General features: G+C 37.1%; 1 protein-coding gene across 1 annotated transcript in view; it reads right to left on the bottom strand.

The window, feature by feature from the left end:
• Positions 1 to 16,385, bottom strand: part of TENM4 (teneurin transmembrane protein 4) — a 2,938,802-nt gene extending 2,922,417 nt beyond the window's left edge. The window contains exon 1 of the mRNA XM_047690277.1: positions 16,110 to 16,385. The gene's annotated coding sequence lies outside the window, so the exon portion shown is untranslated. The remainder of the gene's footprint in view (positions 1 to 16,109) is intronic.
• Positions 16,386 to 18,540: the final 2,155 nt, after the last annotated feature.

The raw sequence follows: 18,540 nt of genomic DNA, 5'->3' as shown, positions 1-18,540 counted from the left end.
TTTCTAATACTTATGAAGCATTACTCTATGCAGTTCCATTTAATTTCTCATAAAAACATTACTGAGAGATTTGACATAGTTAACCTGTCTCACTTTGCTGTGGTGGTAAAATATAATTTATAAATAAATCATCTTTTCTGATGTTCAGTCACTGAAGTGAACAGCATGCTTAGATACTCTGTGATTTAATAAGGCTAAACAGACTCTGCTCATGAACACCAACTTAAAAAAAAATCAACAAACATACATTTTGCATTTGCTGTGTTTCTGGTCAAGGTGCCACACCTCAAGAATCTGATGATGAATAAGACAATATCCATGTCTCAAGGAATTCACAGCTCAAGATATCAGGGAAACATAACCTGATGAAACTGCTCTTTGTGATGAAACTGCTTTTTCTTTTAACCTAAGCACATACAGAATTCATCAATTCATTCTAGTAACCAAGAAATGATAATTCAACTGAGAATTTCTAAGGTAATATAAGTCATGAATAGTTGCAATAATCACTGGATATTTTACACAAACCATAGTTAGGATCCAGGGCCAATAAATGTTTGAATATCTCTGATATTTCAGGTAGGTAACTAATTATATTAACAAAAAATGTATTTTATTTCTTTTTTAGAGCAAACTTATGACATAAGTATTACCTGTATTTTGTATGTATGGAAATGGGAAACAGAAACCCTTCAGTGACTTTTCAAAGTCACACATCAAGTCGATAAGGGGTCCAGGATTCAGATCCAGGTCATATTCTGAGTGGAAAGTTTTTTTCTACTCAATTAGAACATTTTGCTTTTTAGAGCAAAAGAAAAAGAGGAATGGTAAGGAAGGGAGAAAAAGAGAGAGACACAGTAAGAGAGAGGAAGAATGTAGACAGGCAATCCTTCATACATAGGGAGTAAGCGAATTATTTAATTAATTTGATAATCCAATAAACATATGTCAACCTAGACATCACCACGTCTCCCAGAAACAGAAATTCTGAGCCAATATAGAGAAGTAAAAGTGTAATACATTTTTATTCTATTACCTTTTTAGCCTCAAGTCATCTAGGTCTTCTAAGATATACTTTATATATCATGTTATTTGATCTAATTTTAAAAATATTTGTTTAAAAACATCATTCCATAGAGAGAAGGATAGCTATGGAAACTACTCTACACCACAATCCAGAGAATCAATTTTTGGAATCTAAATAAAGCTGGATTGTTATTAGTACAATTTACTATTGAGAATGGATAGGATAATTTATCACTTGTACAGACTGGTTCTGAGTAATCATAATGATGAATTTTATAACACTCCCTTGGATGAACTTTATTCTTTCTCAGTTCAAAATTATTCTTCCCATAATGCCCCTTTCCCTATAGAGAATCCCTAGGAGTTTACATAAGAATCACAACTTTACCCATAGGGAGAAGGAATAATAACATTTTCCTTTTTCCAGCAAGAAGAAATGCAATTATTTTTAATTGCGGGAAGATGATACATTTTTGGAAGATTGGCATCTTTGCCACCTTTACAATTAATGTTGTCACAGTCCATTATTGCTCTGAGATATCTTTGAGGAGCATATCCTTCTGGCTTAAAAATTTTCTAAAGCTTCTTAGTATGGGATAGAATTTCTCCACATTTGGCACTTGCCCACCTCTTGCAATATCATACCCTTGCTCTTCTCCACATTTGCCCTGTATTCATTCTCTACTCAAAAACAAAAAGCTATTTGTTCTCATATCACTATAAATGCTGTATTGGTCATAGGGTCTGGGACATTTTTCATACAATTTTGGCTGGAGGGGGGACTTGCAATTTCTCCTTCAAAACCTAGGTCAACAGTTGTAACCTTTGTTAAGCCTTTTTCCAGCAGAATGGATACTTAGTACTATGATATCTTGCATTCAGTGCTCTGTTATAGCACCTGCTAGATCCCTTTTCCAGTATTTAGTCACTTGTCCAATCTCCTCAGCTCAGGGGCCATGCTGTAGTCTTCTCCATAGTCTGTGTTAATTCCATGCACAACTGGAAGACACGTGTTGATATCATGTGCTCTACAGAGTAAAGGATTATGTGAAACACAATAAGAAACAAGGAAATATTGGAAGCTGTGAGGTTTTTTTCCCCAGCTATTGAGATGGAAGCAAGAAATTATACCTAACACTTAGAAAATGCTCTCTATATGTCAAGTACTATTCTAAATGCTTTATAAACACATATGAACACATTTAATCCTCACTCCAACTTCATAAGGAAAATACTATTATCTCTTTTTATAAATCAGAGAACTAACTCATACACAAAAGTTTAAGTAACTTACTTATTATCACCCAGCTCCTGCACAGAAGTGTGCTGCACACCAGGTAGTTAAATTCAAACGCTGTCCTCAACTATCTCTCATAGGCCCTAGGAGAAAGTTCTAGAAGTACTTCACAAGCATGCATTCACTTAGTGGCACTGACTATAGTAGGAACTTTATTTAGTTCACTAATGAGGCAGTAGTGTTCTGGAACTAGATCGAAGGATAAAGGAATATCTACACTCTGGTTCCAAATTTACTACCAGTTATCAATAAAGCTAAGGTCTTCTATTTAGGACTTCTGTGTCTTTTTTGGAACTTCCCAGGGCCTCCATTTCCTCATTCCTGAAAGGGGAATAAGCATAGAGAGACTCAATCTCACAGCATTGGTTTGAAGGTGAAAACAGACAATGCTCATGAAATGGTAAGCACAGGGATGACTGGGTGGCTCAGTCGGTTGGGTGGCTGCCTTCGGCTTGGGTCATGATCCTAGGGTCCTAGATTGAACCCTGCAACAGGTTCCTCCCTCAGCGGGGAACCTGCTTCTCCCTCTGCCTGTTCTGCCCGCTGTTCCCCTGCTTGTGGGCTCGCTCTTGCTCTCTCTCTCTCTCTGTTAAATAAATAAATAGATAAATAAAATCTTTAAAAAAGAAGAAAGAAAGAAAGAAAGAAAGAAAGAAAGAAAGAAAGAAAGAAATGCTAAGCACAGAATCTGCCACATCAAAAGTTAAAACTAAACAAAACCACCCTGGGCCTCCCTCTGCTGATTTCTGTCAACACTGTTACATTTGACTGGCCATCAGGAATCTGTTTGGCAGCTACAGTGATAGAGAAAAGGAAAGATGCAGTAAACTGGAAAGAAATGGAAGGTGAGGCACTGCACTCAATATTCTTGCAAGAATTTTTTTTTTTTCATAAAAAATAGTAACTTGAGTATCAAAGGTGTGTGAGACAGTCATATGAGTAACCTGTAGACTTTCCATATTGTCTCTGAGATTGTCTTTCAGATGTCATATTAGCTCGGGACTTCACATCCTGTGACTCAATGTTGTGTGAGCACTTTATTCTGACCATCCATAATACATCTGAACCTGACCCTGATCTCAATTCCCTCTGTTCCTGCAGAGAGACAATTCAAGCACGAAGTTCTCAAATCACAATCTTAGATTCAATCTCTAAGCTTTGTTATTTTGTTGTTTTTTTTAACTCTCACCTATTTTATTCAATGTGTTCCCCTATAAAAGCTTAGCCAAGCAAAAGATTTAAATTACGCACAACCTAGAGACAATGAAAATGAAAGAAAGCAAAAGACATTTTCTCACATGCTCACCCTCTGCTCATTTGCAATAGGGCTTAATGCTGGAATCCTACAGAACCATTTGTGTCTTTTCTTTCCAGTCCCTAAAAGAAGCCTCCCACTTAAGATTCTCTTAGAATATTAGAGGAGAAACATATATGTCTGAGGCCACCAAAATCAGGATATTGGTGGCCTTTCAACATTCCCTAAAGAGTACCAAACCTTTCCATGGCTTATGGAAAAATTTTAAGCTGATAGTTTTACTATGTTGTTTTGAGTTGTGTTGCTTAAGACAAAAATACTAAGGACAGATTTGGAGGAAAAGGTTTGTTTTTACACATTCTTACATCCACTCTCTAAGTTTAAATAAGAGTTACTCAAAATCCCTTGATACTTCCCCACCCAACACCATAGCAAACTGAAAATACAACTAATAACAAATCAAATATTCATCAACCTAAAAAATGATCCCCTGACTTGTCCCCAGAAAACCGCCACAGGGAGAAATACAATAATGTATTTTTTAGAATCAACCCAATATACACCATTGACTATAAAATTCATTTTTTATATGTTATCTTTATCTTTCTAGAATCCTGTAATTCATAACTAGTGTTTCTAGTTGCTTAAAAAAAATACATATATATATAAGGTGCCTCTTAGATGATTTTACTTAAAACAAAAACAAAAACTCACAAAATTAATTTTACCTATTGGCAATACACTGTGAGTTTTATTCTTTTATAGATAATTATGATTTATTCCTTCAATTTTTTTTCTGTCCAATTCTGACTATGTCTCAAGATGTCTTATTAAATGCATTCCCAGATGCAAAATGTCAGAGGTAAGTAAGAGCCGAGTTTCAAAGCTACTACTCTAGCAAAGATATACTGTCCCTGATAAAGAGGAGGCAGCAGCCAGACATGGGTAGGAAACGGGACTGTTCCCTGATTGTTAAGAAGGGCAAAAAAACAAGTTTCAAAGAGCTGGGAAAGAAACCAGAATACACATGTTATTCCCTATAACCACTGCCCTATAGTAACCTACAGCTTTGTTATAATACATTTACATTACAATTTTGACACCCCTAGGGGGATAGTTCTGAAAAGGACCACACAGGGCCAAAAACTCCCTCTCCTGACCTGTAGGTGGAAATCCTTAGATGACTGGAGGCAACCACAGTCAGAGACCACCCTAGCTATGACCCCAAACTCCTACAACGGTGAAAAAGAACAACCGTGACCACTGGGCACTTGCCACCTCTGGGCCTGGCTGCTCTTTCACCATGACAATGTACTTTTGTTTCAACTGCTATTAAGCTCTTACTTACTTGAGAGTTTGTCAGCATTCTTTGCTGAACTCAAGAACCAAGGCTGGTTTAGGGTGTGGGGACTGGAAACACCTTTGACATCCCTGAATTTGCATAAAATAACATATTTGTCAAGCGCAATAATCACAAGATTTCCTAAAGCTATTTATCCTGTGATCTTGACTGAATAGCAGGTCAAAGGCTTGAAGGACTTATGATAGATGGCACTAATGCAGATCTTCAAATGTAAAAAAATCATTAAACAAGATAAAATTACCTATGACACTTTTTCATCAATGCTAAAATCTAGACAGAGCTGAGATCCTTTAAAATGCTGAAAATAATAAAATAAAATAAGCATGTTTACAATAAAAACAAGAATATTGAAAAGATAGGTTAACAGCCTTGGGCCAATGATACAGTTTTTAATAAAAACCGAGAGAAGCCAAATAACCCAACACATTCTTACTTCTAAGAACAAAAATACTCTTTGGTACTATAAAGGGTAATATAAATGTAGGCCAACAAGGATTGAAACTAACAAGAAGAAGAAAAGTACTTCCAGAATACCTACCTGACCAAAGGTGCTTATCAGGTGTGAGAGTAATTATTCAAACATTCCAGAGAATAGGAAGTGTCCTAAAGACGGATGATGAGGAAAAATGAACTTGTAAGTTTATCACCCACCCCCACAACAAAATTTTATAATGGATTATTATACATAGTTTATCAAGATCTTTAAAAAATGTGATTATTAGAAACCTATATAACTTTATAAAGTTTACAAAACTTTCTTTTAATTGGATCACTTTGCTCAGGAGTTATTTTAAGAAATAGTAATTTCAGTAAAGATTTGGAGTCTCAATGAGCTCCTTACCATAGAATGAAAGCATGTAGAATAGAGAGTGCAGAGTTACATGGCTTTGTATTTCAAGCACAGATGACAATTAATGTGAATTATTGCTTCAGTGCCAAATTAGAGGGAGGTTTCTGGCAAGCTGGTGAACTCTGTCCTGCTCAACATCATTGATGCAAATGCAGAAGACATAGAAGACTCATTTATTAAAGTCACTGACGACACAGGACAGAGAGATTAATCAGGTCAGATCACAGATTCAAGGCTTTAAAAGATCTCAGTACAAATGACCTAAAAGTGTGAAATTTAGTTAATTTAAAAAGCTCAAGTGCTACCATGTGCAAGGGATAGTGAAACACACAAATTTCCATTTTCTTTATCATGTTTAAGAATTATTAGTTAAAAATGCTAATTTTTGTGTACCACGCTAAAAATGCTGAATGAAAATAATCTCCAAAGAAGGTTGCCAGGAAAGCTATTATTTAAAAAAAAAAAAAAAAAAAAGGCATGTCAGGCAATTTCTATCATTGTAAAGATTCTGGTAACAATGGTCTATGTGAAATCGCTCTTAACCTCAAGAAGTTTACAGAGGAAAGGAGACACAACACACAAAATGTTCATAAATGTTTCATATATAGTAAATAGCTATATGCATGAGAAAGTTACTCATTCTTATTAGCCTCTTAGTCATAGAGGCTAAAAAATATAGAAAGGATTTTAAAAGTTGAAAAGTGATTTTTCTCAGGGATATTAACAAAGGCAAGATTGTAATTATTACTTAAATCTTTTCTTTCATCTCCTTATCTAAGAAGAGGTAAATGAGTGGGACGTACATGTCTTTTTAGGTAAGAAGGTGTGTCCCTTTCATGTTCTTCTCCATGGGTTTGGGTGTTTGTTTGCTTGTTTCTTTGTTTTTTCAACCCAAACCTGTAGTTGAAGGATGTACCCAAGTGAGCAGAAACCAAACGGGTAATCCGAATAATCTGAAACATATCAGTCATGATTTACTACAAAACTGAACTCTGTGGTGATCATAAGAGGACCTGCATAATGAGGCTAAGTGGCCAGTGAAATCAGAAAAAAATGACAATGTGAGATTCTCTTCCTGTAGGAAGATGAGATTCATCTTCCCTGTAGGCAAGATGACACTCCCTAGAGTCTTAAGATAGAGACACATGAAATATTGGTGGGTATATAAATTGGGATGGCATTTCCTGGTTCTCCTTAGCTGAGTAACTTCCTTTCTTTCTTAAGCCTGAGCTAGAGACTTGGTACTTCGACAGGTACCCTGCATCAGATCCTTTAAATCAAAGAGAATATCTAGTTTGCCACTTCATAAACTGCTAAGAAATGTGCTAACACAAAATCCCCTCAAGTCAAGACTGTGACTAGGTTTTTGTTAATTGGCCAGTTGATAAGTATTTTATATCCAATCACTGTAAAGCAAAATCTTTAGAATATGAAACAGCAATGGACATTTTATTCTCCTTTTTGCATTAGAAATATTGTTTTTACCAGCATTTTTCACAGAGCTAGAACAAACAATCCTAAAATGTGTATGGAACCACAAAAGATCCTGAGTGGTCAAAGTAATCATGAAAAAGAAAAGCAAAGCTGAAGGCATCACATTCTAGACTTCAAGCTCTATTACAAAGCTGTTATCATCAAGACAGTATGGTACTGGCACAAAAACTGACACATAGATCAATGAAAGAGAATAGAGACCCCAGAAATGGACCCACAACTACAGGGTTAACTAATATTCCACAAAGCAGAAAGAATATCCAATAGAAACAAGACAGTCTCTTCAACAAATGGTGTTGGGAAAACTGGATAGCCACATGTAGAATAACAAAACTGGACCACTTTCTTATACCATACACAAAAATAAATTAAAAATGAATGATGAAAGACCTCAATGTGAGACAGGAATCCATCAAAATCCTAGAGGAGAACACAGGCAGCAACCTCTTTGACATCAGCTGCAGCAACTTCTTAGCAGTATGTCTCCAGAGGCAAGGGAAACAAAAGCAAAAATAAATCACTGGGGCTCATCAAGATAAAAAGCTTTTGCACAGCGAAAGAAATAATCAACAAAACTAAAATGCAGCCTACAAAATGGGAGTAGATATTTGCAAATTACCTATCTGGTAAAGGGTTAGTATCCAAAATCTGTAAAGAACTTATCAAACTCAACACCCCAAAAACAAATAATCCAGTTAAGAAATGGGCAGAAGACATGAATAGACATTTTTTTTAAGTTTATTTACTTATTTATTTGACAGAGATCACAAGTAGACAGAGAGGCAGGCAGAGAGAGAGAGGGGGAAGCAGGCTCCCTGCTGAGCAGAGAGCTCGATGTGGGGCTCGATCCCAGGACCCTGGGATCGTGACCTGAGCTGAAGGCAAAGGCTTAACCCACTGAGCCACCCAGGCACCCCTAGACATTTTCTAAAGAAGACAGATGGCTAAGAGAATATGAAAATATGTTCAACATCACTCATCATCAAGGAAATACAAATCAAAACCACAATGAGATATCACCTCATATTTGTCAGAATGGCTAAAATTAATACACAGGAAACAAAAGATATAGCAAGGATGTGGAGAAAGGAAAACCCTCTTACACAGTTGGTAGGAATACAAACTGGTGCAGTCACTCCAGAAACAGTATGGAGGTTCCTCAAAAAGTAAAAAATAGAACTACGCTATAATCCAGCAATGAATTACTAGGTATTTACCCAAAGGTTACAAAAAATACTGATTTTAAGGGACACAGGCACCCCAATGTTTATAGCAGCATTGTCCACAATAGTCAAAATATGGAAAGAGCCCAAATGTCCATTGACTGATGAATGGACAAAGAAGATGTAGTATATATACACACAATGGAATATTACTCAGCCATAAAAAAGAATGAATCTTGTCCATTTACAACAATGCCCATGGAGCTAGTATATTATGTTAAGGGAAATAAGTCAGAGAAAGACAAATACCATATGGTTTCACTCATATGTGGAATATCAGAAACAAAACAGATGACCATAGGAGGGAAAAGAAAAGAGTGAAGCAAACCATAAAACAGACTCTTAACTACAGAGGACAAACTGAGGGTTGCTGGAGGGAAGTGGCAAGGGAGATGGGCTAAATGGGTGGTGGGCATTAAGGAGGGCACTTGTGGGGCGCCTGGGTGGCTCAGTGGGTTAAAGCCTCTGCCTTCGGCTCGGGTCATGATCCCAGGGTCCTGGGATCGAGCCCCACATCAGGCTCTCTGCTCTGCAGGGAGCCTGCTTCCTCCTCTCTCTCTTTCTCTGCCTGCCTCTCTGCCTACTTGTGATCTCTGTCTGTCAAATAAATAAATAAAATCTTTAAAAGAAAAAAAAAAAAGGAGGGCACTTGTGATGAGCCCTGGGTGTTATATGTAAATGATGAATCACTAAATTCTATCCTTGAAGCTAATATTACACTATATGTTAACTAACTAGAATTGAAATAAAAACCTAGAACAAATAAATAAAACTATTTTTTTAAAAGCAAATATTGGTTTTTTCAATGTTGTTACATAGGATAAAAGTAAGGGATTACAAAAAATAGCGAGATTAGTGGGGGATAAAACAACAACAAAACCCAACCAAAAAAACTTGAGTTATTATGAGGAATAAGGGACCAGAAACTTACAGCTTAAACTTAAAGAAAATCATGACTATATGATACAGTCACTGTTGATAGGTATTTGAAAAGTAACATGAAAAAATGGTCTAACAATATTTGTTGCTACAGTATGCCACAACTGAGTTGTTCTAAATGACATATTTTATTTAGAATGGATCAAGCACTATCATATATTTCAGTATTCAATAAGACAATTTACAGTCACTTTTTTTAAAAAAAGATTTTATTATTTGACAGAGAGAGACACAGCAAGAGAGGGAACACAAGCAGAGGGAGTGGGAGAGGGAGAAGCAGGCCTCCCGCTGAGCAGGAAGCCCGATGTGGGGCTCAATCCCAGGACCCTGGGATCATGACCTGAGCCGAAGGCAGACACCCAAGGACTGAGCCACCCAGGTGCCCCAATTTACAGTCACTTTAAGAATGCTTTGTTTTTGGATTATTGTATAGAGAAGTGGGATGGTTTCCTAAATTACTGCTTCTAATTAAATTATAATGATGATACAGCAAATGTTATTATAAAAGGGAATATATAAATATATTCACAAATAAAGATTACCTTGGAAAACAAGCTTAGAAAATAGGAGAGTTTATATTGCCACACCTGCTCACTCACACTAAGTTTCTTTTAAAGACTGGAATAAGGGCACCTGGGTGGCTCAGTCATTAAGCATCTGCCCTCAGCTCAGGTCATGACCCCAGGGTTCTGGGATCGAGCCCCACATCGGGCTTCCTGCTCAGGGAAGCCTGCTTCTCGCTCTCCCTCTGCCTGCTGCTCCCCCAGCTGTGCTCTCTCTCTCTGTCAAATAAATAAATAAAATCTTTAAAGTAAAATAAAATAAAGATTGGAATAAACTGAGGAATAGGTCGCTCTGAAAAGTGTACAGGCTGCCTGACCCTGAAGGCATATACTGGAAGCCAGCAGCACTGAGATGTCCTCAGTTTCTGAAGCAAATGAGGAAGGTCCAAAAATATCCTACTTCTTAAACAGGTTGATTTTTTTTTTTAACCTGGTGTGATTTATGCAGAGAATCTGTAACATATTCCAGTTCATCAAAAGTCTAATTTACATACATTTAAAGGACATTGTAGGAAATAATTAACCAAATGAATCACAATTCAGACAGTGAAAGTTAACTGGGGATTTTTAGATCCTTAAATGGAAAATGAGGAGGTTAAGTAAGTACACTGGATTGGTAGGGAAAAAGAAAAAAGAAAGAAGAAAGGATGGGGGGGATGGAAAGAGACACAGAGAGAGAGAAATGGGAAGTTTCTTTGTTTGAAATGCTTCCTATCCTAAAATAATGCAAAATAAAGGGCTCTTTATTCTTTTTTTCCCTATATTTTATGAGTGAAAAAGTGTGTTCCTTGCCAGCCATCATTTTGAAATATATTAAAATGATTACAGTACTGTGTGCATCTAGTAACACGTCTCAAGTTCTAGCTTAGAGACTTACAAGGAAAGGAACATTTGGCTTGTGAAAATCAAACTAAATTCCAATCAAGATTGTACTCCCCATCACTGCTATACACGGGAAAAATTTCAAATGAAAATTCACAGATGAATGATAACCTTTTCATTAATTTTCATGCAAACCTAACATTGAGTGGGAATTTTCTAAAGGTTTGAAGAATAAGATTACTAACCTATTATATTAAAACTATTTTAATGAGCTTTTTATGTTTCCTCACAATGACAGAGAAGCTGACCCTTAATAAACAGTGGCCCATAATACTGGCCCATAATCAATAATGATTTTATTATACCTAATTCCATGCCAAGGAATAAGAGATATAAACTTCTTTTTACCATTTAGGTCTTATACAAGTGGAACATTATATAATAAGTTCTTGAGATTAAATCAGGAATTATTAATTTCTGTTTGTATTCATACTTTGAGATTTCAACTCATTTGGAAGAAAAACTTTCAAAACAATGTCTTTCTGCTATTTTTTTTAAATGCACACAGAGAATTATTCATTTATACTGGCTGTGTGCCCACATAAATGACTACAGTCGAAGAAGAGCATGGATAAGCAGGGCTGCCTAAGAGACTGCATTCAAGACCTAGAAAGCAAATCTATACACTTGATCCTGGTTAAAATGTTCTCTAAATAGTGCCATTATAAAATAGTGAATAGGGGTGCCTGGGTGGCTCAGTGGGTTAAGCCTCTGCCTTTGGCTCAGAAAATGATCTCGGGGTCCTGGGATTGAGCCCTGCATCAGGCTCTCTGCTCAGCGGGGAGCCTGCTTCCCACCCCCCCACCCCACCCCGCCTGCCTCTCTGCCTACTTGTGATCTCTGTCTGTCAAATAAATAAATAAAATCTTAAAAAAAAATAAAAATAAAAAAATAAAATAAAACAGTGGATAAAAGAATTAACCAAATTACCTGCCATTCAACTTCTCAAATTTGTTTTTCTTTTTGATCAGAGTAAAATGTAATTAAAACAAGTCCAGATTTAACTAGATCTCCCCACCTGCTCTCATTTCTTCTAAATGGGAAATAATCACCTGGAATAACCGTGTCCTTCATTTGCACAGTACCTTCACGGTTGCTGTATGTATTTAGAGAATCCCATTCCCAAAGGCGTGTCCTTAACCACAACCATTTCAAAGAGTTGTTTCCAGCCAATAGATATGCCTCCTATACCAATGCCAATGTTGATCTGCAGTACAGAAAGAGACAGCTATACTGAAAAGAAGTAAGTAAATAAGGCATGGGCTTTTGTAGTCTTGGTAATTGATTGCATAGAGTCTTTAAAAGGCATAGGAAGGAAAAAAAAGGCATAGGAATTGATACCTAATAACTCTATTTTGATATAGAACAAAAGCATATCTTTATTTGTATACATTTATATGTATCTTCTTTTATTCTTTTACATGTTTGCATTCACAGATATATATATATGTATATATATACATATATATATGTATATATATAATGAATACAGTATAAATACCCTGGGGAAACATGTCATTTTACTGTTTTATGAATTTTCACATATATTCATACCTTAAATGTGTAAAATATGAGTCAAATATTTATTAACTTCATGAAAAATTACATAAATGTATTTTTAAATGAATACACATAAGAAAATATCTGAGGTGAAAGTCATATCTGGTAAGAAAAATGATGCATAAGGTTATAAATTTGTACTTGCAACTATAAAATTGATTTGGAAAGCAGGAGATATAATGGAAGGATGCTTTCACAAAACCAACACCCCTTTGCAATATAACAGAAAATTAGCCATGTTTGTCCATCAACTTCAAGGTTCAGCTAAAAATATCAAAATTACTCTTAATTACCACTAGGTGGCTCACTGTCTATATCTATGCCTGAGCTGACACACCACTGTGGCCCCAAAAGGTTGTAGGCAGTAAGATTCTCAGTAGAGTACAGGTAGTAGAAAAATCACTTCAAAGCAAATGTAATGTTTTAAGCAAGGGAACACCTGAGCTACTCCCCCATCAGTTCTCATCAGAATTGTCTTTCCAGAAACAGGATCATAGGAAGAGCTGGTCTTAGACCAGAAACGTTTAGAAAGCCAGATGGAAACCCATCTAACAAGCACTCTGCAATTATGCCCAGTCTCATATACTTTCAATGCATTCCTAATGTGAGAAAGATACCGAGGCGGGGGGGGGGGGAGTGAGAGAGAAAAGAAAACACCACCTTAAACACTCAAACAACACCAAATCACATTATCTACTTTTGACTGATTTGGAATTAGAATGGAAGAAAAGTTAAGGATTAGGGAAATAAAAATAAACCAGCAAAGAAGGGAAATTTAACATGGAGAAGTTCACTTTCCTAGATTTGCAAGATGGCTCTTAGCAATCAGTTCCTCCACCAAACTGCGTTTTAACAGAGGGAATATAATAGGGCAGTAGCCACAGAAGCTTGTAACACCATCCAATGTATTGCTATAAAAAGCTTTACCATCTGGATCCTAATTCTCCTCAATATTGAAACTGTAGAGCATTTTCTTCTCTTCATTCTAATTTACAGCTATCACTCAGTGCAGCCCTGAAGGATGCATACAATATGCCATTGTTAGAGCTAGTGCATAATCCAGGGCAATTTGGGGAAAATCAGTTTGTAAGTATAACTGCATGGTTTTCATGGTATTCAGCACCTGTTTGCATTTTGTGAAAGCTTATAAATTTTGCTTCTATTTTTTTTTTTCCTTCTCTTCCTTTTGCCTTGGTCAAAAGAGGTCTGTAAAAGTTGTTGTGCATGTGTAAAAATGTTTGTGGATTGCACCATCAACCTTATCCCACTGACGGCTAAGACTGGAAACGTTGTGATCTAAAAGTACTGAACATTAACCTGCTTCTTTGATTTAACCCATAGTATTCAATTTTGCTTTTATTTTCAAAAATCCCCTAAATCACCAATTCACCAAGCTACCCAAGAAAGGCTATCAGATATAGAGGAGGAGTGAAAGTGTTTCAAAATTAAGAAGGCTGGTGACCAGAAGCCAGCATGGTGACAGAACAGTCATCACCTCTGGCTTCAAATAAAATGAAATTGATTCCCTCTCAGCAAAGACAACTCTGATTGGCAATCCATAATGTGGAAGCAACTGGCTGACTTTTCATCTGCCTCACAAATCTAGATTAGGGAAAAAGTAGAGTAAGGGGGAACAAGAATGAGAAAGCTAGCTCAACACCTCTCACCTCCACAAAACGCTTGGTTAAGATCACATCTTGGGATGTCTTATGTTGCTTGCTGAATTGGCCATCACTGACAAAAGAAAAACAAAAAGAAAGAGTATTCTCTCCCTCTCCACGATTCCATTCCAAGTACACACCATGTACCCAACATGGGGTTGCGGGGAAGAGTTATGTGTCCTCTATCTCCCTGGCTGTTTCATTTCCTTGGACTAAGCCATCAGCTGCCACAGCACCATGAAGAAAGTAATATGAGTAGGCTTATTCTAAGTTTGAATATGAATCGAAGTGTGGAGTAGCAAAAAGTAAAGTTGTGCTTGCTTGGTATAGTTACTGTACAGCAAACTGTAGAATCTATTTGCAAAATTACTTTAATACCAGGCAGTGTAGAAACCCTAGATATTATGGGAGCCAAAAGCAATGACAGAAAACATATGTTAAGTATTTGTCATGGACTAAAAGTCTTTGTTGAGCACTGCAGAGGGATCTTTTGCATTAAACATTAATGACCGGAAGAAAGCAACTCTTCTCTTTTTCCTTTAGCTTCCAAAGAGTCAACAAATAACCTCACACACATGGTCTTTTTGCTTAAGGGGTTCCTAGAGTTATCAGAGGGGAAGGTACCTGGCTGGCCAAGCTTGAAAATTCTTGATCCCAGGTGATGCCTTGGCTTTCAAGCGTAAACCTAGATGTGCCTAAAGTCATGGGCCAAGTTCCCACATCAGAACTGAGGTCATCCACATCAAGACACATATGCCATCAATACAAAATAGCTCAGAGGCACTTTCCAGAAGGAAAATGAAAAGAGACATCAAGTTTCACAAGTGTAGCATAATATAAAGTGCTATCTGCAAAAAGACCCAAAAACCAACACTGCCTGATTAATTCACTGCTTACTATAAACTCCTATAAGACCACACTTTGGAACTCAGTGGAAATTCAGAGGTACCATGAACCTCACTTACATATAGGATGCACGTCTTCTAAAGAATATTTCTTTATGCTCATTTCAACTCAACTTGCTAAATTATGACTATTACTCTCTCATAAAACTCCTTGTGAGATAATGTGCAAGTAATGATTAAAATGAATACGAAGAGATGGAAATGTTCAAAAAGTTGTTGAAATTTTTCTATATTATTATTATTTTTTTAATTAGAATTTTGGATAGAAAAATGCCTGTAGTCAAGAAATGTTTGGGGCAATAACAAATTAAAAAAAAAAAGTCATCTCTAAGACAGAGAGACTCAAATCAATAAATCAGTTTTGTCTGGAGTTTCACAAAAATAAATCTTTTAGTAAGAACGCCCCTAAACGCAATCCTAGAACCTAGCTCATTTGAGAAGAGATCCCCTCCAGTTAATCGTTTACCTTGTTAAATAATCAGTTTACCCACCTTACCACAAAAGACAGACTTATCTCAACCCAAAACTTCTGTTCTTCAAATCCACATTGTCCAGATATGTACAAGAGCTCAAAAAGATGAAAAGACATTTGCTTCCCGGCTTTCTCTGACAAATACAGCAATTTGCATGAATATTAAACTTCTGTGATTCAGCAACTTTCCTCCTGTCTATTTATCACTGAATGTTAAATGCTGAGGAAGAGTTTGAATCACTTGGCTTTTATTTTAGAAGACCGAGGTATGTTTCCCCCAGCCAAAGAAGAGAATATTTAAAGGTCTTCAAATTACACATGCAGAGTTGCATAACAATTGTCACTAACTCGAAAGGTTGGAACCACACATATGCTAAATGTGGAGTTGCCTATGAATCACAAACTGGAGCTGAGTTTCATATCTGCAGAATATTTATAAGGGTGAGAGGAGAGAGAAGTAGAGTTACCATCTGCGTTGAAACTTTAATCTGAAAAAAAAAAAAAAAAATCACTGCTGAACTACCAAACCCTGATCCGTCTGCGTCCTTAGAGTGACAAAGTCTCCGTCAGTTGAAGTGAATGCTGTGATACCTAACCTGAGAAATCTGCAAGCGCCTACCTGAAAGTGGACCGCGAGGTAGCCGGCACGCAGGGAGAGAGCGCCGAGGAAGCGGTCTTGTCTTCCTCACGGAGCAACCTCCTCCTCAGGCCGACCGGCGTCTGGAAGAGCGTGCCCTCTTGCTAGGGCTGGGGAAGCAGCCCGGGAAGAAGTAGCTGTCTGCCAATAGCCGTGTTACCGGGTCCCTCGGAAACTGGGCTCCAGGGCTCCTCCAGCAAATCAGCCAGCGCCGCCGGTACCTCAGCCCAGGAAGCTGGGGCTGCAGTTGCTAATGCCGCCTCACTTGAGGGGAAAGCGCTGGTGTGTGCGTGTGCGTGTGTGCGTGTATGCGTGTGTGTGCACTAACTGCCAGCTCCAGGCTCAGCCGATGTGTTCTGCATACTCAAAATGCTCACGCAGGGAGGAGGTTCCCTCCACACAGACCCCAGCGTCCCCGCTGAGGAATCAGTCCGCTGACCTTGCTGCTGGGGATTCTGGCAGTGCAGCTCACTCATCAATAGATTTAACAATCAATCAAATAAAGGAGATGGGATCAGCCTTGGATAAAGACAACTGCTTCTCTCATAAGCACCAGGGAAAAAAGATATCTCTACTCAACATTTTATAACTAGAATGGATTTTCCCCCCTTTAAACCCCTATGTCTTGAGCACAAAGTCTAATTGATGAATCCCTAAGTTAAAACTCTTCGGGTTGTTTCCCTGGGCAGGATAGGATGTTACCTAGAAGCCAATTTAAAACATTTATTCCACAGAGATCTACAGATGCAGACTTATAATAATCAAATTATGATGGTTTAAAGTAACAAACTACTTTAAAGTCAAGGATTCCATGTTATACCAGAAACATTTGGGACTAGAGGCAGAATCCGAATTCAAATACAACCTCAATTTTTTTTTACAGTAATCCAATTAAAAAGTATGAGGAAAACTCTGGGCTATCAGTGAGACACTTAAAGTGCACATGAATATGCTTTGTAAAGTACAGAAGGTTAACCATAAGTTATAGAATTCATTTTTTAATTGTTACAAAGAATGTGTAAGGCTCTCTGAGACACAAAGGAGTCTTTTCAGGGTCTATACCCTAAGTGATATTAGAGAGTTTCATTGCTAACTCTGAGATATGTCTTATGATTTCAGATGCCAGAGTACATCCTTCAGAAAAGCCAGAAGAGAACTTGCCATTAAACATATATGGCTTATCCTAGCCTGTCTCTGCAAAATGCTAAAAGATTAAGATTGAAAGTATCTTCCCTTAAATGTAGGGTCTACCACTAACAATATTAGATCAAACACAAAACAAAAGATGCAATACAGAGGAAGAGAGCAGAAATGAGAATGCAAGATACTTGGTGTCAGTCTGAAATCTGTCATGCAGTCCTGTGATCCCTTGGCATCGTTTATAATAATATAATAGTAGAGACCACCACCACCAGCAGCAACAGCAGGAGCACATAATGGAAACTAATGGTTACTGAGTGCTTACTGCTTGCCAGGAACTTTCTAGACAATTTGCATTTATTAATATTTTTAATCCTCACAACATCATCATGAAGTAGGTAATAGTATTTTTCTCATTTTGCAGATTAGGACAGCAAGACACAGAACAGGAAAGTCAATGGCTAACAATTATTCAGGGTTCATTTTTTTTAAGTTTATTTTATTTATTTGACAGAGCGAGAGAGATCACAAGTAGGCAGAGAGGCAGGAAGAGGGGGAGAGGGAAGCAGGCTTCCCGCTGAGCAGAAAGCCTGATGTGGGGCTTGATTCCAGGACCCTGAGATCATGACCTGAGCCAAAGGCAGAGGCTTAACCCACTGAGCCACCCAGGCACCCCCGGAGTTCATTTTTATTAAACTAGGCAACTATGACAAGCATTTAGTTTTCAAAATTTTGAGAATAACTTTAAATGTACAGAAAAGTTGCAAGAATTAGAATAATACAAAACACCTGCATGCCATTTACTTAGATTCTTTTATTATTATTAACATTTAGTGCATCTGCTTTATCACTGGATCTAGCAACAGAGAGATTTGAGCCATCTAAGGATAATATACATATATCACACCTCTTGCTAGTTTTTATCAGTGTACATTTTATGAGTGGTGATATTTCTCTATACAATCAAGTACTCTCATCAACTTCAGTAAATCTAACACTAATATAAACTTAATCTAATCTATTGTCCATTTTCTAATTTGTCACTTGAACCAAGAATGTCCTTACTAGCATTTTTCCCTCTAGGAGAATAGCCAATCTAGGGTCAGCTATTACATTTATTTGTCATATCTTTTTGGCCTCCTTTAACCTGAAAATCCCATATCTGTTCTTCTGTTTTTATGACATTTTTGAAGAATGCATTTCCCACTTCTTTTGTCTTAATAGAGCATTTCCCAAATTATATTTGTCTTATGTTTACTAATGATTAGATTCA

The sequence above is a fragment of the Lutra lutra genome, chromosome 10, assembly GCF_902655055.1.
Source record: "Lutra lutra chromosome 10, mLutLut1.2, whole genome shotgun sequence".
NCBI classification, from domain to species: domain Eukaryota; kingdom Metazoa; phylum Chordata; class Mammalia; order Carnivora; family Mustelidae; genus Lutra; species Lutra lutra.
This window is presented reverse-complemented; position numbering and strand designations above follow the sequence as displayed.